Genomic DNA, 24,103 nt, shown 5'->3' with positions numbered 1-24,103 from the left:
TCCAGGGAGCACCTCTAGCAAAGGGGAGACTCTCTGGGCTAACCATCTATCAGCAGTGTGTATAGTTGAGGTGGGAAAATAACCCAAGTGGTGAGATTAATGATTTGGAAAGTTCCCCACTAAGCATTTGCCATATATTTCATATGCCCCAGACACTGTATTAATGCTTTGCATGTGTTAAAGATGGCTGTGCAATCCTCACATATAATAAAGCAAGCATTACTATATGACTCCTTCTTTTAGAGGTTCACAGGGGTTTAGGTGACTTATAGATGGGCACTGACACAGGAAGTGAAATAATGGTCCCAATAAAATCAAAGTTTGGGCTGAGAAATCCATGTGTTCAGGTTCTTGGCTGCCAATCAGCCATTAACATGATGCTTGTGAGCTGAGGTTCCTTCCATGTGCGGGTGGGCTGGTGGTTTCCAACATGGTAACTCCACACTATGTGTTATACATAAGTAAGCTCACACAGCTTACTTACTATGTAACACATTTTAGAGCTAGAAAATAAACAATAGCTTCTTTGCAGATGGAGAAACTGAGGTGAAGCTACTTGCTTTTGACCATCAGTTAATGAGTAGCACAGCTGGGATTTGATCTCAGGGTGTCTGTGGAAAACTGTCCTCTTCTTGCAGGGACATCTTTGTGGAAATAGCAGGAAGTGCTAGATAGTTTTATTGGTTTGGGGCTCTCTCTGAAAGAACCTGGAGATATGATGTTGTCTCCAAGGCAGGGTATGGACATCTTGTTTGTGCTGTGTGCAGAGGACTTCCTGTGGCCTTCCTGGCATGCACACCTGGCCTGTGAACAGGAGGGCTGAGCCGGTTCTCTCTCAGCTTTATCCATGTGGAGTGAGTTGAAGGTTATTGCAATGAATAATGAATGAGCTATCATAGTGGAACTGATTATTCCGAAGTGTTACCGATGTTTGTGTTGATAAAAATGAATAAATGGCTAAGTGTTTGCCGGGAATGGGAGAGTGAAGGCATAAAGAGGAAATTCGTAGGTGCCTCGGATAGTTAGAAACAGAGGCAATCAAGGAATGGGGTAAAGCAGCTTTGTGATTTGTTATGTAGGGGAATGGTGACAGAATCTTTCATCTCCGGTCATGTTGGCTGTAAGGTGGTAATAGACATTGGCTTTGAATAGAGGAGATAAGAGTCCTAGAGAAAAACAGAAGTTTCAGAGAGTGAATATGAGGCAAATTCTTTTTTGGTTTTTCTTATAGAGACAGAGACATACAGAAGAAGGATAATGCTGTTACTGTTTAGGTTCCTCTATGGCTAGAAGTGGAGTGTTATTGGCCCTCAGTGAAGGTAGGGGTCATAGAAGATCATGAGAAGTCAAATGAAAAGCCAGGCTAAGCCATCCCACTGACTTGTTCTTCTACTCACAAGCCTTTTTTCCCCAGGATGAGGTACAATACCAGGGACAACTCTTGGTAAGCTGGTCAAATTCCCCCTCCCCCAATTTAAATAAAGACCATATCAGAATTCAAATGCAAGAGAGTTAGGATGATGTTATATAGGTTTAATAGTTCCTGAACTATGTGCCAAAGTGTAGCAGCATACCATAGCAACTGCACATTGATGCTATGGGACGTGTGTGTGTGTGTGTGTGTGTGTGTGTGTGTGTGTGTGTGTGTATGTGTGTGTTATATACCTACTTGTGTGGGTGTGTTTACCCATGTGTATACATGTATGAGGAGGCCACAGAGGTCAATGTCAGATGTCCTCTTGTTTTTGTGTGCTTTCTTACTGAATGTAGCCAATGAGCTCCAGGAACCACTGTTTCTATCCCTACTACCTCAGTACCTCCAGATGCACACAGATTTGCTGGGCTCCTAATTCAGCTTCTCATTCTTATATGACATAAACGTCTTTAACCCCCCCCCCAAAAAAAAAACCCCAAAAACTAGATATCTCTGCTGCAGAGTATTTATTTAAGTGTTTTGAGGGAGCCATAACACTCTCTAGATACCATGTTAACTGCCACCTCAGGGTAGTTCACAGTCCTAACAGTAGATCAAACTATATCCCTTTTGATGGTGTCAGTCTTTGCAAAGTACGATTTCAAGACCTCATTGTGATTAAAATGTATGGAGTATAAATCAGTGCAGAACAGGCAATAAGCATTTCTTTCTACCCAATCTAATTGCAAGATTTGAGAAGTTTGCATTACCCACAGGTATACACATTAATAAATGATCATAGATATTTGATTCTATACTTGATGATAGCCCAAGGCTGGGAAGTGCTAAGTTATTTAAGAATAACTTAAAATATTTTTATTATAATATTTTTATTTAAATTTGAAGCAAGCTTGTTTTACATATCAATCCCAGATCCCTCACCCTCTCTTCCTCCCTTGTTTACCCCCCACAACCCCTCCCATTCCATCCCCTTTCTGCTCCTCAGGGAGTGTGAGGCCTTCCATGGGAGAATCTGTCATACCATTTGGAGCAGGGCCTAGGCCCTCCCCCATGTGTCTAGGGGGATGGGCTCCCAAAGTCAATTCCTACACTAGGGATAAATACTGATCCACTACCAGAGGTCCCATAGACTGCCCAGTCCTCCCAATTAACACCTCATTCAGGAAATCTGGGTCAGTCCTATGCTGGTTTCCCAGCTATCAGACTGGGGTCCATGAGTTCTCCCTTGTTCAGGTCAACTGTTTCTGTGGGTTTCTCCAGCCTGGTCTTGACCTCTTTGCTCATCACTCCTCCCTGTCTGCAACTGGATTCCAGGAGTTTGGCTCAGTGTTTAGCTGTGGGTGTCTGCTTCTGTTTCCATCAGATACTGGATGAAGGGTCATGTCTGTCTTTTTTGTGACTGGGTTACCTTACTCACTATGGTTTCTTCCAGTTCCATCCATTTGCCTGTGAATTTCAAGATTCCATTGTTTTGTTCCGCTGAGTAGTATTCCATTGTGTAAATGTACCATAATTTCTCCATCCATTCTTTAGTTGAGGGGCATTTAGGTTGTTTCCAGGTTCTGGCTATTGCAAATAATGCTGCTATGAACATAGTTGAACAGACATACTTGTTGTATGAGTGTACATCTTTTGGGTATATGCCTAAGAGTGGAATTGCTGGATCTTGTGGTAGACTGATTCCCATTTTCCTGAGGAACCACTATACTGATTTCTAAAGTCGCTGTACAAATTTGTATTCCTCCAGCAGTGGAGGAGATTTGCTTTTTCTCCACATCCTATCCAGCATAAACTGTCTTTGGTGTTTTTTAATTTTAGCCAGAATAACTTAAAATATTTTTTTCAGTTATGCAATTCTTTGTAAAGAATACTATTAATTCAGTTACATTAGGATAGAGTCAGGACTTATTAAATCGTTTGGATTTAATTACTTGATAAACATACTTGTTAGGTGTTTGTACTTACTGTGTTATTGCACTAAGGGGTTTGAGGGTTTAAAAATCACTAGTCAGTCACATCCTGTTTGGAACCAATGATGTGCTGAGATTGAGTAATCCCCACATGTGTGAAGATTCTATGGTGTGGATTTGGCTTGTACACTTAAAGGTTTCTGTACTGAAGGATAGTGCTCTGGGGTGGAGGTTTTTTAAGAGAAGTGAAGGTCTTTAGGAGGGGATATAGCATCATTTTCACCACAGTGGATTGGTTTTTTTTCTTCTTATACTTTTAATTTTTATTGAAAATACACTTTTTTCATGTAATATATTCTGATTACAGTTCCTCCTCCCCCAAGTCTTCTCAGGTCCTCCGCACTTCCTATCCACCCACATCCATGCCATCTCTTTCTCATTAGAAATCAGGCAACTAAAGCAAAACAAAGAAAAACCCCAAAGCAAGTTAGAATAGTGTAACAACAAACAAATGAATGAACCCCCCCAAAAAAAACACACACACACACATACACAAAAGAGCCAAAGGAAAAGCATGCACAGAAATCCCATGAAAACACAAAATTGGAAACCATATTACATAAGCAAAAGAAATAGAGAGACTAGGCAAAGCATTATGAGACAAAAAACCTCCGAAAATATCACTGAGTTGATTTTGCATTGGTCATCTACTGCTGTACATGGAGTATACCCTTGAGAATGTTTGTATCCTTTGTGAGTGGTTTGTGGTGATATCTTGCTTGTACAAATAAAGCCTGTCTGAAGGTCACAGAATGGAGCTTGCAACTAGCTGGAGGTCTGGAGGTCTGTACAGACAGACAGGAAGTGTGATGGCTGGGCAGAGAGAGGATATAAATGGGCAGAAACAGGAACTTGCTCTCTTGTCTGCTGAGATGTTAAGGAGGTAAGGTGTGGCTGTGGCTTGTTCTTTCTTCTCGCTGATCTCTCAGCATTTTCCTCTATATCTGACTCTGGGTTTTTTTTTTTTTATTATTTAGACCAATTAAGAACTGTATTTACCATGGTTATCAATTGGAGATAGGTTCTGGGTTTGGGATGGGCCCCATTAGCTCTTAGACCCGTCTGGCTTAGATTTGTGTAGGCCCTGTGCATGCTGCCACAGTCTATGGTTTCATGTGTGCATCAGCCGTGTTGTGTTTAGAGGCCTTGTTTCCTTGGTGTTCTCCATTCCCACCGGCTGTCACAATCTTTCTGCTACTACTTCTACCAAGTGCCCTGTGCCCTGAGGGGATTTGATGGAGAAATCTGTTCAGGACCGAGTGTTCCAAGGTCTCACACTCTCTGCGCATTGTCAAGTTTGTGCGTACCTATATTTATTTTCATCTGCTGCAGGAGGAAGCTTCTCTGATGATGGCTGAACAAGACACTGATCTATGAGTATAGCAGAATGTCATTAGGAGTCATTTTATTGATTGGTTTTCTTCTAAGTCCATGGCTTATCAGGTCTCAGGTTCTTGGTCTCCTGAGCCGTGTCAGGCATGGGTTCTATCTCACAGAGTGGACCTTTAATCCTGGGTTGGTTTTGGAAAGGGCAAGTTGTCACAATTGATCTGGCCTCCCTGACAAGTTCTCTTGCCTCCTCTCTGGCCACATGAACTCTGTGATATATGCTGCCTCCATGTGATGTTACCTTTAATGTTGTGATACAGCTAAAGAGCCAGTGTGATAGAGTTATACAGACGGGGCTGTCAATGTCAAAGATTGTGAGATGAAGAAACCTTTTTTTATACTATTCATTACACCCCCAGCCTTGGGTATTCTGTTATAGCAATACAAAAAGGATAGACAGAAAGACAGAGCGAAATTACAAAGTACAAACAGTATTCTTTAAGTTTGTCTTGATGAATCCTTGAGTTGTTCTAAGTTGAGCAAGAGACTTTGTGTCCAAAAAAAGTAAGACGGTGAACCATAGAAGATAGCACCTGACATTGACCTCTGACCTCCTCACACATGCACACTCGAACCCACACAGGCATCCCTGCATATCTGTCCCTCCCTCCCTGCTTCCCTCCCTCCCTCCCTCCCTCCTTCTCTCCCTTCCTCACACACACACACACACACACACACACACACACACACACACACACACACACACTGGCATATGGCCCACCCTCTTGCAGTGTGCTAGAACATGCCACAGTGACCTTGCCCAAATGCCAGTGTCACAGATCTCATCTGGTAACACTGGTTTGATAGCTCTGCTGCACCATTTCCCCCTCAAACCATGCTCTCAGGGAACAATGAAGCACACACAGTGGCCTTCTCTTTGCCCATCAATATATCAAGATCCCAAGATGCAACTTTCTCGATCCTAACGTTTTTCTTCCATAAATCTTGTTTAAATTTGGCCCCAAATGAGAGAACAGTAAATATTAATGGGAAATTTAAAAATGTGAATTTTTAAAGAAGTGTTTTATGTTTTGTTATTTTTTCTGAGATGCAGAAACCTGCATGCACATAATATAGTCGTATTTCCTGCTAATAAAATCATTCCTGACTCGTGTGACAGAATTAAGCACACTCATTTTGTTTTTTCATGTGGTTATGCAGAAAGCCTCCCATCTTCCAAGGGTCTGAATGAATTTAAAATAGGAAAACTTACATGTGATGTAAAATTTAAGTCCTAGGGACATTATATCACCACTCCCATATGTTTCTACTGTCACCACTGTCATTACTACCACCATCACCCTTTGTTCATAAGGAAATCACAGTACTGTTTGTCAGGTTGACAGGACCTAGAGTCATCTAGGAAAGGAGCTTTTTGGCCTGCATGTGAGAGATTTTCACTGTGTGCCCTTGGCTGTCCCAGAATTCACTATATAAACCAGGCTGGCCTGGAACTCACAGAGATACATCTATCTCTGCCTCCCCAGTGCTGGGATTAAAGGTATACACCATTATACCCCTGGGATTTCCTCAAGTGGGTTAACTGAGGAAGGAAGACCTCTCTGAATGTGGATGGCACCATTTCACTGCCTGGGTGGGTCCTGGACTGAATAAAACAAAGAAAGGGAAGCGAGTAGCAGCATTTATCATTCTTTACTTCCTGACTGAGGCTGCAATGTGGCAGTCACCTCAGGCTCCAGCTGTGGTAGTCCTTGACATGATAAAACTGTATTGTCGAACTGTGAACCAAAATAAACCCTTTCTCCTTTAAATTGCTCTTGCAAGGAAAAGTAGCTAAGCCATCCTTACACGCACCAGTGACAATATGGGAGCTGTCACTTCCGTTTTAGAGCTGTACAACCAACGTAGAGAAGATTGGGAAATGTAGAGGAGATGGCAAAGACACATCATGGATTGAATTCCTCCTACCTAGGATGACATCTTATCACAATCATTGTTCTTCCTCATAATATAACTAAAAGAACCCAAGACACTGTACATCCTAGCTTTAGTAAAAGATGGAAAACAGGTGCCAGAATGCACTTTCAAAAGCTAGAACACTTAGCAATTAAGTGCTCAATGGCATCATTGCCAATGTCATATGACCTCACAGATGAAAGGGCAAATGTATGGTGCCTTCTGAAAATGTCCAAAGTACCCTTTGCTTACTGGGATCTTGGTCAAAATATATGGTCCTTGGTAGGTATGGGAGGTCAAAGGGATCTTCTTGGTTGGAGGAAGTAGAGGTTCATTATTGATCAGCAGAGGGGCAACTAGGGAGTGGTTTTCAATAGCAAAGTCAGGTTCCAAGTTTCCAAGCAACAGTCAGCAATGCTGTGGCTGAAAAGTGAGCACACTGCCTTGCTCATCTGCTGATTAGTTAGAAAGATGCTCTTCCACAGCAAGACACAGACACACTCTTTCACACCTGCTCCCACTTGCTAACATCCCAGGGGTGGGGAACTTTCTATAAGGGGCCAGACAGTAATCAATCTCTGCCATCTATACAGCCTTCGTTGTAAATGTTCAACTGTGTCATTATGTAAAAGCAGCTAAGGTCTGGAGGGGTCTGTAGATGAATAAGCATGGCTGTTTTCCTATAAAAGTGTATTTGTGAATATTGAAATATGAATTTCAAATAATCTTAATGTATCAGAAATTCTTTGTTTTCAATTATTTTCCTCCAACAATTTAAACATGTGAAAAATACATAGGTCACTTGTAGGTTGCACTCCCTCCCCCCAAATGGTGACAGGTCACATATGCTGTATAGTCTGAGGCTTGACCTTTACACTGGATCACAAAACTCACAAAGATGGGAAAACCTCTTTTCACTCACAGTGCCTGACACACAATGAACACTCAAAAAAAAAAAAAAAAAAAAAAAAAAAAAAGTCACTAAGTGAATGAAGAGGGTCCATTCTCCTTTGTTTCTTCTGAATTTATCCAAAGAAAATATCAGGGAAGGGAGCCAAGGAGTAATCAGAAGGCATTCAATGTGTCCTCTTGTCTACATTTTCAATAGGAATTTACAAAGCTACTGATTTTAGCAAAAGGAAAGACTAAATAGAAGTATCTCTCTGAGCTTTAAAGTCTATGCTGCTATTGTTTCAAAGGCTTTGAGGTTTATCACGCCTGTGTTCCCCTGGAAAGGTATTAATTTCCAAATGAGACAAGTTAAGTGGCCTTAGATGCTGCCTGCTAGAGTTGATTTTGATTCTTGTTAAGCTGAATGGCTTCAGATATGTCCTGTGTTGATAAGTACATCACCTGGGCCTCACATGCCTAGAAGGGATGGCAGCTGAACATCTGGGCCTCTGCTAGCTGCTGCAAACTCTGCCTAGGCTGGTTGGCAATACCTCTGTTCTCACATATTTTCCAGCTAAGTGAACTGTTAGCTTATGCTGAAAACACGTGCCAGTTTGATCATTTGTATGCAAGGTACAGAGTCAAATTGTTACTGTTCCATGGATGGGGGTGGATGCAGAATGAGGATGCTCTGAATAGCATTGCTTCTTTGGGAACATGTACAATTAAATGAATCTATGAATTGCATTAGTTTTATCAACTTTCTCCACACATCCATTTTGATACAATACATTGATATGCAAGTGTTTTAAAGCATTAACTTAACAACATGTTGTGATACAGGTTTGGTCCTGGAAATATATTATTTTGGTCTTAATCCCTCAGTTGATAAGGAATCCACTCTAAACAGGCTAAGTGAAGACTGATGAGGAGGAAAATGTACTCCCAAGACCTCACAGGAAAAGGTACTCTCAGAGTGTTGGAAGAGATAGGCCTGGGACCATGAGCTAGTTTAGTTACCTCACCTGAATACATGTTTGAAAAGAAGCAAGTTAAGAAAGAAGAGTTCATTTTGGCCCACAGTTCAAGGGTACCCTCCATCATGATGGAGAAGGCATGGTGGCAGAAGCTTGAGACAGCTGGTTACATGCATCCACAGTCAGGAAGCAGAAGAAAATCAAAGGTGGTGTGCAGGTCCTTTCTCCTTTCTGTTCTTTCTGGAAGTCAGATTGGGTCTTCCCATCTCAACTAACCTGATCTAGATAATTCCCTAGAGACTTGTCTTCTAGGTGGTCCTAGATCCTGTCAAATAGACAGTCAACATTAACCCTCACAGTGGGTTATAAACGAAGTAGGTCCTCCAAATGGGAGAATAAAGGATGCTGTCATGTTGGGGTGTTGAAGGACTTGGTGCTTACCAAGCAAGGGGGAGGTATCCCAACAGAATAGCAGCTGGGTGCAGGTCTTCAGTTTGCTTTAGATGGTCAGAAAGCTGTGTTGTTGAGTGAGGATGGAGTGAGGGTTGGTGAGAGTGCAGGCAGCTCCTGCCAGTGTTGGCAAATGAAGGTCAGACTGGACCATTTCTTCTACACAGACAATGCTCCTAAATGTAAGCCTGCATAGGAATCACCGCCTAGGAAGACTGGGAAGACTGGCATCTGGGCTCAACCCACAGAGATTCTGGCTTAGGAGGTGTGCATGGGGTCTGGAAGTTTGCATTTTTAACAACACCCTAGTGATGCTGCTGGTCCAGGGACCACAGTTTGAGAATTGTTTCTATGGAGCTTGGGTCTTTGCATATTGGGGTACTTCTGAACATTTTCTAAGGAGGGTGACAAAATCAGACTTCCCTTTCAGAAGGTACACTTGAGTAGGAATTGTGGAGACCTGTTGAGTAGATAGCCAGGGGACAAGAATCAGGGTGTTTGAAGTAGTGGAGTTAACAGAGGATGGGGAGGTCTGAACAAGGGGACAGCAGTAGGGCATTTGTGGGAGGTGCAGGCTGCTCTGGGCTCTAATTATCAGCCCCATGCTGGTGCCCAGTTTGGCTATCCTTGGCATTGTACAGGTGACATTGGTGAATCTGAGTCATCAGACAGACCCACCACAGTGTGGACAAAGAGCACATTGCTTCCTCTCAGTGACAGGAGTCAGATATGGTTTTTAAAAGCCAAATTCTGCAGGGTGATCTACTGAAGTTCTTCATTTTCTCAGCATATTTTATTCAATTCTATTAGGTCATTTAGCAAATAATTTTAATTTTATGCTTAGATCAGGATTTCAGAAATGTAATGTTCTGTTATACCCTTATTAAGTTCCCTAATAAGCTCTGGGAGAAAGCCATTTGCAAATCATTCCTGAGCCTGTCTCTCAGCCTGTTTGATAATTAACATACTCCTCAGAGGTTCTTCCTGAGAGGGCCCAATGATTTCTGGAAGATTCCTGTACCTGGCTGAGCTCCCCTGGGAAGGCTCTGCAGGAGCTGGAAGCAAAGAAGGGCATCGGAGTTTATTTCAGTGGCAAGCTCCAGCACCTGCTCTAGTCACTTCCCTCCACAGCAGCTGGTTCATAATCTGAAAATGGAATGGCACCCTGGGTCGCATGGAACGGTAATTGTCACAACCTGGCAGGTTAACCATGTAGGCGTGCTGGGATTTCAGCTGCAGGATGGTGGTGAATAAAGGGGATAGGAAGAAAACTCCATTAAACACAGCTCTGCATCAAGTACTGCATCAGATCATTGCTTATTAATGCTATTTTTCATAGCATTGTAGCAGAAAACAGTTCACTTTTTGTTGTAATAGAAGTTGGAAAACTATGGGCCACTAGCCAAATCTATCCTGGGGTTTGTAGCTTGGGGTGTGCATGTGGGGTCAAGGACAACTCTAAGTGTTATCCCTCACCTTCTACCTTTTGAAACAGGGGTTTGTTGTTACCTGTTGTGTATGCCAGTCTAGCTGGCCCACTGGCTTGACTAGATTGGACTGGGGTTATAGATACCTGCTACCAAGTCCAGCTTTTACATGGGCTCTTTTGAGCTCAGGACCTCACATTTTACTCACTGAGCCATCTCTCCAGGCCCCTGGAGATTATTTCTGTAAATAAAGTTTTATTTGAATGTTAGTCACATCCTGTCAGTTGTTTGCTGTCTGTGGCTGCTTTCTTTCATACTCCAGTGGCAGAAATGAATTATTGTGACATGTACTTTGTGGCTCTCATGTCTACAGTGTTTACTATGTGACCCTTTACACAAGTCTGCCAGGTTTATGATATGGACTTTCTTGTCATTTTACAATTGTTTTATGAGTTAGGAATATTCATAGACTCTAATTTCTTTTGTGGGTAATTAGGACCGCATGCATTGTTCTTTTTTCTACTGTCTATATATCTTGGAGATCAAAACATGGCAGAATATAATTAGTTGATTTATATTTTATAAATATATATAATCTAATGTGATGGTTAATTGTTAACTGTCAACAGAATCACCTGGGGGATGGGCTTTGCATGCCTGTGGGAGACTCTCTTGACTGCATTAATTGGAGTGGGAAGATTCTTCCACTCTGGGTGGGACCATTCCCCAAGCCAGGCTTTCTGAACTGTATAAATAAGTGAGCTCAGCACTAGCTTGCATCCATTCCTCTTCTTTTCTTGACTGTGGATGTCATGTGACCAGCTGCTCCAAGCTCATGCTACCTTGACCTCCTTTGCAGTGATGGACTGCACTTTGAACTTTGAGCTCTTTGGTCCTTAAGTTGTTCAAACCAAAGAATTTTATCACAGCAACAGAAAAAGAAACTGAGACTCTAATAATAATAATGTAATAAATCCTTTCTTGTTTTGTATTTCAGTTGTCTTCACCATTTTACAATAACCCTTTTTATTTTGCAATAATTCTAAATTTACAGAAAAGATGCAAACAGAGTAAAGAGAATTCCTGTATATTTGTCACCCAATTTTCTATAATTGTTAACAACTCATGTTACTGTGGTCTGTTCGTCAAATTAAGAAACTAATATTGAAACTATTTATTCATTTTGAATCACACCACTAAACTCCCCTTTAGAAAATAAAAGAGATAAAAATAAAACAGTAAAAATTAGGTTCAGGTTTAATCTAGTCTCTAATCCTCATCCCAGGCTTCTTATCCTAACCTCTGGTACTTATTCTTTTCAGCTTTTCTATGAGGTAGAGAGAGGGAGAGAGGGGAGGGGAGAGGAAGAGAGAGGGAGGGAGGAGGGTAGAGATTGAAAGTATAATTCTGTTTTGTGGCTTAAAAATATAAATAGTATCCCACCATGACTGTCACTCTTTGACTTGATTTTTCCCTTCCAGAAGGTCATGGGCATATATTTATGGTCATGTGCACAGATTGCCTACTCTTTTCATTGCTGCATGGCTCCTCTGTCAAATGAATACAACACAGTCTGTTTAGCTGTCTCTATTGACGGCCATTTAGGTTCTTTCTATTTTTTTTTTTTTTACTATTTTGAACAATGTTGCAATCAGCATCTTGTACAGTCAGCCCTTTTTTGCACGTGTGAAATTATTTTTTTGGGGAGGATAGATTCCTGTAATTAAAATCACTAGATCAATGAGCTTATACATACATTTTCTAGCAGCCACTACCAAATTCTCATAAAAAATCACTTTACTATCATATTTCTCTACTACAATGTAGGAGAAAGCCTTTCCTAAAATTAACACTGACAGGTATTCTGTTCTTTGCTAGGTTGATATATCATTGGCTCATTAATTTGTATATACTTGTTGTTAGTGAAGCTAAACATTTTAATCTCTGTATATGTCTTGGTGAGGGCTGCCTATATGTTCTACCAATTAATCATTCTAACAGTTGTCTGAGGATAGCACATTTCACAGACTGGGAAACTAAGGCTTAGAGAAGTAAAAATACCCATTCAAAGTTTTAGAGGATGGGTGATGATTTTGGATGTGTATGCCTCAAAGCAGGCTAGTCTGGGAGAAACTAGGTTGGTTCAAGTTGGAAGGATGAAGCTGGTGTGATGAGTTCAAGAGACATGTGCTGCTGGTGTCCAAGCATCCTGATGTTTTGTGGGTACCATTCAGGTTTGACACGTGAGATCAAAACTCTAATGGAGTCAGAGTAGTGGATAGAAGTTTCTGTCCTACCTGGTCCTGTAGCTGTTTAGTCCCAAATAAACACAATAAACACACAGAGGCTTATATTAATTATAAACTGGCTGATGGCTCGGGCTTCTTATTGGCTAGCTCTCTCTAAATTATTAACCTATTTCTATTAATTATGCATCTGCATATTGTCTTGGCTTACCAGTGATGCCTGGGTCTCTTCCTTCCTTGGCAGCTACATGGCATCTCTCTTGAGACTCACTCTCATCTCTCTTGAGACTCACTCTCTGCCTTCCTCTTCCCAGAATTCTCCCCATCTGGTAGCCCTGCCTATACTTCCTGCCTGGCTACATCCTGCCGGTCCATTGGCTGAAACAGCTTTAGTCATCAACCAATAAGAGAAATATATATTCACAGCACACAGAAGGACATCCTCATCACAGAGTTTGTGTTCAGACTATAAACCAGGACAGTGACTGCCATTTAGTTCAGGAAAAATCTAGTAACTGTAGGTTCCATAATGAAAGCCTGCTCTTAAAAGGAAGGGCTATAAACCTGGTGGGAGTGAAGACTTAGGGCAATGGGTTGAAGTTAAAGTTTATGTAGAGGGTACCCTTGGCAGGAGCTCATATGAGTTGGGAGAGTACTTAATGGACATGAGTACCAAGTGCCATAGAATAATCCTGTGTACTGTGAATATGCATTGCTCTCATTAGTTACTAAAAAGCTGACAGGCTGGTAGCTTGGAAAGTAGTTAGGCAGGAAAACCAAAATGACAGTGATGGGAAGAAGGTGGGGAGAATCAGGGGAGATGCCAGCCATCCACCCAGGGAACAAGATGTACTAGAGGACAGGTAAAGCCTTGAGCCACGTGGCAAAATGTAGATTAATAGAAATGGATTAATTTAAATGTAAGAGCTACCCTACTAATGAGCCTGAGCCATTGGCCAAGCATTTATAATTCATATTCAGTCTCTGAGGTAGTTATTTGGGACTGGGCAGTTGAGACAGGAAAACTCTGTTTATAACTGAGCATGCACTTTGAGTCTCAAGAGAGCAAGATTTACCCCAGCCCCTACCTGTTAGAGCTCCTGATCTTAACCTCCTGATCACCTGGATGGCTTCCAGGTGAGTTCCTTAGATCTTCAGTTCTCAAAATTGAGGGACTGGGAAAGGAGACGACTGGTAGTCTTGTAACTTGTTCTTTCCTGTCTTGGAAAATAGTAACACATCTTAAGAAATGAATGCAGGGGCAGAGAGTTGGTTCAGTAGGTCAAAGTGCTGACTGTGATCTCTTGAACTCATGGTAGAAGAAAAGAACCAACTCCCCAAAGTTGTCCTCTGACTTCCACATATGTGCTGTGGTGTAAGCAAATCCACCCTTACATACAAATAATATGCAAGCACTCATACCCAATAACAAGGAATAATTAAGACAACACCCCATCTAAATAGTTGTAAAGATAGCTCAGTGGTTAAGAGCACTGGCTGCTCTTCCAAAGGACCCAGGTTGTTCCCAATGCACACGGGAGCTCACAATTGTCTCTAGCACTAGTCTCAGGGAATCCAATTCCCTCTCCTGACATCCAAGGGCACCAGGCACACATGTGGTACATAGACATACATACAGGCAAAATGTACATACACATACAAATAAATAAATCAAAAAATTTTTTAAAAAGAAAAAACCTCATGTCCTCAGGCCCATTCTATTGAGAAGATGAATTTATATGTATTTTCTTTGTTTCATATTTGTATACATAGTAACATTGGAAGGCTAAAGAGTGGAGAGGTGGTGCTGGATAAGCTAGAGACCTCGGAACCTAGGGAATGGCTCACTGGAAAGTTCCTTGGGCTTCCTTTTAGCCTTTGATACTCCATAAGTGGAGCTGAAGAAGCTGGCAATTTAGGAATGACAGGAGGCACAGACCAAAGGCTTCAGAACTCCCCACCCCCAACAAAAACCTTAACTTTCTAGTTCAAACACCAGAGATGAAGCAACAGAATAAGATGGCTTTTTGATATTAACTACTCACCGTCATATCAGAATGGTGATCGTCAAGAAGACCAATGATAATGAATGCTGGTGAGCATGTGGGGAAAAGAACACCCCTGGTGGAAATGAAAACTTGTGCAATTACTATGAAATGTGGAGGTTCCTCAAAAAGCTAAAAATAGAACTTAATATATGAGCCACTATACCACTCTTGGGCGAAGGTATCTAAGTCAACATACCACACAGACACTTGCCCACCCATATTCACTGTGTTCTATTCACAGTAGTCAGGACATAGAATCAGTGTAGATGTACATCAGCAATGAACGGATGGAGAAGATGTGTCATCTATACCCAATGGAATTTTATTCAGCTATAAAGAAAAATGGAATAGCGATGTTTGCAGAATGGCTTATTGTGACATGTATCAACAAGAGGGTATCTATTGTTATTTTTAAGTATAATAAATAAGGTTCAAGGTGCTGGGAATGTGGCTCAGTGGGTAAAGAGCTTACCACACAAGCCTACATCCTGAAGTCAGATTTCCAGAACTCAACGGAAAGCTGGATGCAGTAGGGCTAGTGTCTGTAGTGCAAACACCTACAGGAAATGGAAGGTGGAGACCAGAGAATATCCAGTAGTTCACAGGCTAGCTAGCCTGGTGTAAGCCAGCGGTGAAGGGGGACCATGCCTGAAATAAGGTTGAAAGGTAAGGATCAATGTGTGAGGTTGTTCTCTGACCTCCAGGCAGGTATTACGGCATGTACATACCCACATTCACACACATGCATATGAATACACATGACACACACAGTAACAGTAAATAAATTAAAAAGCCAGGCCTAGGAGACTATATAAATAGCAGGTGATTACATTTCTATCAAGTTTAAAAGTAAGCAGTGAAAGTAAGTCAACAGTGGGATTCTGGATAGTGATTCCCTGTGTTTGTGAAGCAAGGCGTGAGCCAGAGACAAGGTCCTTGTGATGGTTAGCTTCAATTATTGTCCACCTGATGTAACCTAGGATCACCAAAGACAGCCTTGATGAAGGACTGTCTACACATCAGGTTGGCCTGCAGGCATGTCTATGGGGGATTGTCTTAAGTTAATTGATATGGGACAACCCAGCTTGAAGTAAGTGACACCATTCCCAAGGCAGGGGATCCTGAACTATGTAAGAGTGGAAAGACTGATTTGAACACAGGCAAGCAAGCAAGCAAGCAAGCATGCATTTATTTATCTCTTCTTTTGATATTGGATGTTATGTGATTAGCTGTTTGAAGTTCTTGCCCTAATTTTCCTCCAAGGATGGGCTGTAACCCGGAGCTGTATGCCAAATAAGCCCTTCATCCTCTGTTTTTGTCAGATAACAGTTCTGTTATTACAGTAAAGAAATGAAGTTGGTACAGCACTATGCCTAGAAACACACTGCATTGATTTGAGTGTGTGTACATGCATGTACCAGAGTAAAAATCTATTGCCCTTGAAGATTTGTATATTTTATCTTAACTAATATAAATTTAAAGTTAGAGTTTCATCACACATATTAATTATTACTTTATGTCAGATAATTTTTTATAATTTTTTATTTAAATTTGAAACAAGCTTGTTTTACATGTCAATTCCAGTTCACTCCTCCTCTCCTCCTCCTTTGTCCCCTCCCACCATCCCCATCCCACCCCCTTTCTGCTCCCCAGGGAGGGTGAGGCCTTCCATGGGATCTTCAGAGTCTGTCATATCATTTGGAGCAGGGCCTAGGCCCTCCTCCATGTGTCTGGGCTGAGAGAGTATTCCTTTATGTGGAATGGGCTTCCAAAGTCCATTCCTACACTAGGGATAAATACTGATCCACTACCAGAGGTCCCATAGACTGCCCAGTCCTCCTAACATTCAGGGAATCTGGGTCAGTCCTGTGCTGGTTTACCAGCTATCGGACTGGGGTCCATAAGCTCCCCCTTGTTCAGGTCAGCTGTTTCTGTGGGTTTCTCCAGCCTGGTCTTGACCCCTTTGCTCATCATTCCTCCCTTTCTGCAACTGGATTCCAGGAGTTTAGCTCTGAGTTTAGCTGCAGGTGTTTGTTTCTGCTTCCATCAAGTACTGGATGAAGGCTCTAGGATGGCATATAAGGCAGTCATCAATCTCATTGGAGAAGGGTATTTAAGGCAGCCTCTTCTCTATTGATTAGATTGTTATTTGGGGCCATCCTTATAGATCTCTGGATATTTCCCTAGTGCCAGATTTCTCATTAAACCTAGAATGGCTCCCTCTATTATGGTATCTCTTTTCTTGATGTCCTCTATTCTTTCCCTGACTTGATCTTCCTGCTCCCTCATGTTCTCCTCCCCTATCTTCTTCACCCCTTCTCTTTCTACTAAGTCTCTCTCTTCTCCCCCATGATCTCATTTTGCTTGGGAGATCTTGTCTCTTTCCCCTTCTCCAGGGGACCATGTATGGTATGGATTGTAGGCTGGTAATCCTTTGCTCTATTTCTAAAAACCATATATGAGCGAATACATATCGTCTTTCACTTGTTCGGTTAACATTACCCCAAGATATTTATATTCTGGTCTCAACCCTCCTAACCATAGGGACTCAGAACCATGTCCAGTTCATCTTGACCTTCTACTCTCACCTCAACAAATTTTCTCTGCTCAGCAAAATAAACATCACTATGTAAGTGATATGGCAAGCTGATTTGGAGAGGAGGCAATGTTGCCTATGTAGTTGACTTTGGCTTGATCTGTACACTGTGGTGGGGGAAGAAAACTTAGTCTGGTTGCTGTTTTTAACGAAGTCTCATTTGTTCAATTTTACCAATACTCAGGAACCAGATGCTGAGGTGAAAGCCTGCTAGCTCAGAGAGGCAGAGAAAGTACCCAGCTGACCTTCCTCCTCAGATGATGTCCCAGAAACCTCCAGCCTTCCCTCTTCACCATCTCAAAAATCAAACTCCTCACTGAATGTTCCTCCCTTCTACTTCCTTTGTATCTTTCTATCAGTCTTCTTGTCACCTTATTACTCTCTATGGCTTTTTTTCTTAATAATCCTATGTTCACTTCCTGTCAGCTGGTTGCTTGTTTCACATATGGTTGACTTTATTTAATGCTGTTTGCAATAAGCAGAAAGCTCCAAGATTAAAGGTGTGTGCTAGGGCTGAGCTGCAGTGTAACTAAAAACAGGTTTTTTTTTTTCAATAAATAATGCAATCTCTGGGGTTGACAGTGTGATCAAACAGTCTGGTGTCTGGTGTAGCAGATCCTCAGTAAGTGACAGCCAATACACTAGCTTTGTTCCTACATGCAAGGCTCAGTGTAAGATACTATAGGTCCTGGTATATGAACAGCATAAAGGCAAAGGGAGGTGTGAGATCATGAAGTGCACATGATAAGGGCAGAGTGGAGCTAGGGGGAAGTTTGTGCTTTATGTACTTCCAAGTGTGTCTTCTTTTCAGCTACCACAGCAAGTCAGGCAAGCAGCACATATCACTTTATGTCCTATATGTATCTTCCTTCCAGAACTTTGCAATTGTTGAATCTGCATCCAGTAAGAATTATACTCAGCTTGGGCCAGTGTCCTGTAGAGACTGGCTTCACAAAGCTCTGCTGTTGGACCATGCTATGGCAGGTGAGTGGTCTGGCACTTGCTAGTTCCAGGAGAGGAATCAGGTCTTGGTGGCCTCCTGCCCTACCCACATCATTCAAATCCATTCCTATCCATATTCCTCTTGGAATACTGGTTGAAGATAGAGGTTGACATTGGTCTGGAAGGGTAAAGGGCTTTTTGGCTGGGATGGCTTAAGGCAGGTGGCTTCAAGTGAGGGACCAGAGAAAATCTGAATGCAGGATGAGAGAAACCAATGCCTGCAGCTAGGAGGCGAGGCACAGATCAAATAATAGAGAGAATCTTGGGCTGTAGCATTCCTCATGGGTCAATATAAACAGATCAAATCTTTGATCACAGAAAAGGGGACCTGACTGTGTTGGAACTTCTCCATGCTTTGTGGGCTGGAGTATGAGGGTATCACAGATAATTACCAGAATCATGTAAAGGTATATACTTCCATTTTATTCTACTCCAACCATTTCTAAAGATCGGCTGGGCATTCCTGAATATACATCTCATAATCACTTCTATCCTGTAATGGAATACATTTTTTTTCACATAGCCTGTGCTGGGAATGCTACTACCATTTTTTACTCAATTGCTCAAACAGAAAAACAAACAAACAAAAAACTCATTCTTTTTTATCTTGATCACTTATTTTGTTTAACAAAATAATATTTATATTTATAATAATAATAATTAGTCTGATATATATATATGGCACAGTATGAATATTTGTGTGCATACATTTGCTCATGTATATGGAGATAAGATAAAATTATCGAGTGTTTTCTTCTATAATTCTCTGTCTTGTTCTCTTGAGACAGGGTGTCTTACTGAACCTGGAGTTTGTGTTTTTCCCCCCATTAGGCTAGTAGCCAACAACCCCAGTGGTCTTCCTACACACATTCTCCAGCCTCCAGTGTTAGTGTTAGGGGAATGTGTGTGGTCAGGCCTGTACCCAGGGACTGGGGAATCTGAACTCAGGACCTCATGCTTGCAGTATTCTAACAACTGAGCCACCTCCCTAGTCTGCCCCCTTTTTATCACATCATCTCTCGATACATTTGCCTTCCTTTCAGAATATTTTAGCTCTTGTACTTTCTGAACACTGCTCCTGCCAGACAGATCAGGTATTTCTCCCTTGAGCATGGCACAGCCTCCAAGATCCTTCTACCTCTGGTCTCTTTCCTCCACCTGTCATATGCCCACATTTCTGTATCCAAACCTTAAATACACTGCTTTCCTACCTAGAACGAATCCTTGCTTCCTTCAAGGGAATGTCTACACTTTGCAAAACCCAAAGGCCATCCACATGTCCCTTTCTGCTTCCCCTCCCCCATGAGTATTTATTGTCACCACCATCACCATCATTATCATTTGTAAAATTTACCGAGTATTTGTTAGACATTGGTTCTTCGCAAGCCTTTTAAAGTATTATTTCACTGGCTCCAAGAATAGCCTATTTGTAGGCCTGCTGGTAGAACCGCCCACTTGTAACCACCTTCCTCTTTTTCAGCCGTGAGCTCCCTGGCCTTCTATGCCGTTTGGAAGACAAGACATTTACAAAGAGTTTGTGTCAATTTCACTGGATTGGATTTCTGACTCCTACACTTAAAAGCGGTTGCTGTGTGGGTTAACTTCCCAGGGCTCCCGCCCCTCATCTGGAAAGAGAGAGACAGTTAGTGCCGACTTTGTAACAACAGCACATGGCACAGGGTTTTTGTAAGGACTAAAGGAGAAAATGCCTGTAAAGGATTCATCATCGTATCTGGCATGCCCCCGAGTACCCAACAAATACCAGGGAGGCTGCTCACTTCCATTCTCCAAGGCCATTTCCTCTTCCAGAGGCAGCCTCTAAAACTCGAACTCTGATTTCTATGTCTTGAGCTGAACTCTCACATAGCACTTGTCTCTTGGGGGATGGCAGGTTTGCTGGGATTTTCTTGTCTCTCTGATAACTGAACACTTGCAGTGCCTGAGTCTGCTAATGTCCATCTCTGCTTCTGACACAGAGCAGGCTCATGCTGAGTACATGTCCATGGACAGAAGGAAAGTGAGCCCTGGCGGGCTCACACATGATGGGTGATGCCTTCTACTTCAGCTGTTTTATCCAGCATCCTGTCCTACATCTTGACATGTGGTAGTTCTAAAGAGCCCCGTTGTACCTCTGACCTCCTGGCAGGTTTAACGTAGGGTTGTGGATGTTTTTGTCTTGGATCTTTCCCTACCCACCTCCAGCAGTAGAGTCATATTTGCATACTGTATCCATGATCAAGTTCAAAGAATAGTGGAGATGAAAGGAGCCAAAAGCCAGGTCTCTTGGGCAATTTCCCTCATAATAAGGAACAGAATTATCCAAGGATTGATTGACAAATTAGAAGCACTTTGCACCTAATTTTAATGCATTTGGCTCCTTGAGAGGAGGAATACGTTAAACTTAAAATTATTCACCTTGCGGTGGCTCCCGTCTTTCAAATCAAAATCAGTCTTCACGTGGGGTACTAAATCTTAAGGAAACAAATTGCTTTCTATGGTACATTGCGCTCTTTAAATGGCTTTATCTGGAGGACCAGCTGAGCAAGTTAATTTCAGCATCACAGCTGGCTGGCAATTGTGGAGTGGGCATTCTCTCATGGGTTTGGAGAAAGCCTTGGTCTGGTGCTCATTAACCACCCTTGGATTAAAGACACAGCGAGAGTAATTGGCACACGAACTGGACCGTGGGGTGGAAATGGACCCAGAGCTCCAAGGAGCAGTTTGGTTTGTTGATGCACAGGATTGTGAACTTGATCCTTTTTTGAGCATCTTTTCACTCTCTTTCAGTGGCTCCCCTCAAGCTGCTTTCATAGTTCAGAGCCATGTTATCCCTTTCATCAGCCATTACACAAGCTCAAGCCTATTCTTGGCAAAAATCCCATTGACTCATTCACACAGAGGTAATTGTAACTGATAAAACCATACCAGTACAGTTTAGTTTTTAGTGTTTTCTTAATTTCAAAAGAAGATACAGCCAATATAGTTAATATCTTACTAAGGGAGTTTTGGGAAGAAGTGTGAGCGGGGGACTTGTAGCTATCCCCAAGGAAGCTGTCCATTCTAGAAGCATAATGATTTTGAACTAGAAGGAAATATTTTGAAGTTTAATTTCCCACAGGCAACAGAAATTCCATTACAGAGTATTTTGATAGTTCCTCATTCTTGCTCAAATGTCTTCAGCGATAGGGGTCTTGTTGCATTATATAGCAGTCTGTTGTACTGTTGGGTAGTTTTAGTTTTTAAAAAAAATCACCTAATTTTAAACTGAAATTAGTCATCCTGAGACTCCTACCAATCTAGTTCTGTACTGTAAGTCAGGTGTCTTCTGAATGTTATCTTTAGTAACTCGAAGCCTTTTTATCTCATCCCTCACACACCGTGTACTCTCTGTGCTATGGTTCCCACTCTCCCCACTAACTCTTTCATTCCCCAGCTTCTATCTGTCCCTGGATCTTCCTGGATCTTTTTCTTAGGACATATTCTAGTTGGTCATCTCTCTCTTTCCCTCCCTCCCTCCCTTCCTCCCTCCCTCCTTTCCTCCCTCTCCCTCTCTCCCTCTCCCTCTCTTTCTCTCTCTCCATTTTCTCTGTCTGTTTTAAAATGTTTAGTTTTTGCAGTTTTGGGGTTTCAAACCCAGGGGATTGCACACACTAGGCAAGTATTCTGCCACTGAACTACCCTTGTTCTTGTCCTTTTAAAAAAAATGCAATTAATGTAATTTTTTAAAATGTTGTCTGGCTTTGGCAAGATTATCTTTCAGTCAGGGAACTCTGAAGCTAAGAGTCCTCTTCTGGCTCTATGCAGATAGGGTTTCCCAGATTCTTTGTTCCTGGCTCTGTTCAGTTTGATTTGACCTATTCTGATCATCATTAGTTAAGAGTCTATGTGTCTGTTATCTCTCTAAACAACTTGCCACGCTCACATTTGATGAACTTTCTTCTGTCATTCTCCTTGATGAGATATGAAAGAATATTAAAAATAATTTACTCAGTAAGAGCAGTGGTTGTGGAGCAACAATTTTTTTTTTAAAGTTCTAGGTTGGAGAGATGGTTCAGGGTTAAGAGCACTGGCTGCTTTTCTAGAATATCTGGGTCCAATTTCCAGTAGCCTTCCAACTGCTTGTGACTCCACTTCTAGGGGACCTATTATCCTCTTTTGGCCTTTGTTGGTATCTAGCACACATGTGGTACATAGATGTACATGAAGACAAAACATCCATACACATAAAATAAAAAATAAAAGCTCCTGTTTTAAAAGTCATTTGTGTATTTATTTAAAACATAGATAAGAGCAAAGATAGATTATACAAAAAAACCCTCGTGTGTGTCATTCCATATGCAAATTTAGTCAGTGTATTCACATTATATATGTTTGATTGTTCACATGTGGTAAATATTTTCCTGTATTATCAAACAGTATTCCTTGAGATCAGTTTTTAATATCTCCCTTATGTAGGTATATAGTTAATTAGGCAGTGTTGGAGATTTAAGTTGTTTTATGATTTTTTTCTTTCTTGCAAGATCTGTTGCTATGTTTATGTTTCTGTGCACATTCAAGATACATTTCTAGAAATTTGAAGGGAAAGGGCTTGGCAAAATTTCTAAAAATTGCTGGGGAGAAGGGGTTGGCAAAAGGTTGCTATTTGTTGTCAAACTGTACTTCAGAACCACCAAAAGCACTAAAAGCTTTTTGCTTCTGTAGTTTCTGTGTAAAGCAGAACAGGAGTCTCCCAATAACACTCAAAGAGAAAGCTAGGACGAGACAATGCCGAGGGAGGGGACTGCGGAAAGAACCCAGGAGCAGAACCAAATGCCCAAGTTTAAAGGCTTGTTTTAAGTATGTCCTTTTGGTACTGTAGTTATTATAGAACACAGAAGGGTTACTCAGTATATAATGATTATTATTTCAGGCTGGCATTTCAATAAAGTTCTTTTTTTCTTTTTTTCTCCTGAGATAGGGTTTCTCTATGTAGTCCTGGCTGTCCTGGAACTTGCTTTGTAGACTAGACTGGCCTCAAACTAATAGAAATCCACCTGCCTCCCAAGTGCTAGAATTAAAGGCATGCACCACCACCACCTGGCTAATCATCCTGTCCTTGTGAATTAAATCATGTGACCAGGGTGAGAAGAAAATTGTCAAATGTCATTCTCTGGATCTCCAGCATGGATCACATGATTTAATTCATAATGACAAAATGATTTACACACACACACACACACACACACACACCATAAAAGAGGATTTATTGTATTGTCATATGCAGTACTGGCTGGGTAGTCCAATAATGAAGAGACTCAGAATCTGGTGGCTGCTCAGTACATGAAGCCAGATGCCTCTGCAGACTCCATCACCACCGAAGGGCTGGAGAATGAGGAAAAATCTTCTAAAGTTCACCCTCAGATACTGGAGCTGGAGAAGGAATGGGGAAACAAAACACCTGGTAATTTTTACTCAAAAGCATGTGTAAATCTGGCTATATGTATAGGACAATTTAACCTGAATGTTTTTACATAAAAATATTTATTTTAAAAGTGTAAGTGTGTGTGTGTGTGTGTGTGTGTGTGTGTATGTGTGTGTGTGTGTGTGTGTGTGTGTATGTACTTCCTGCCTCTGTGGGCCAGAAGAGGATGCCAAATCCCCTAGAGCTGGAGTTAGAGGTGATTATGAGTGAGCTGCCTGACATGGATGCTGGGAACCAAGTTCGTATCCTCTAGAACGTAAGCATGCTCAACCTCTGTGGTGCCTTTCCCAGCTA

This window comes from Phodopus roborovskii, unplaced genomic scaffold, assembly GCF_943737965.1.
Source record: "Phodopus roborovskii unplaced genomic scaffold, PHOROB, whole genome shotgun sequence".
NCBI classification, from domain to species: domain Eukaryota; kingdom Metazoa; phylum Chordata; class Mammalia; order Rodentia; family Cricetidae; genus Phodopus; species Phodopus roborovskii.
The sequence above is the reverse complement of the archived record's forward strand: the minus strand, read 5'-3'. Positions refer to the sequence as shown.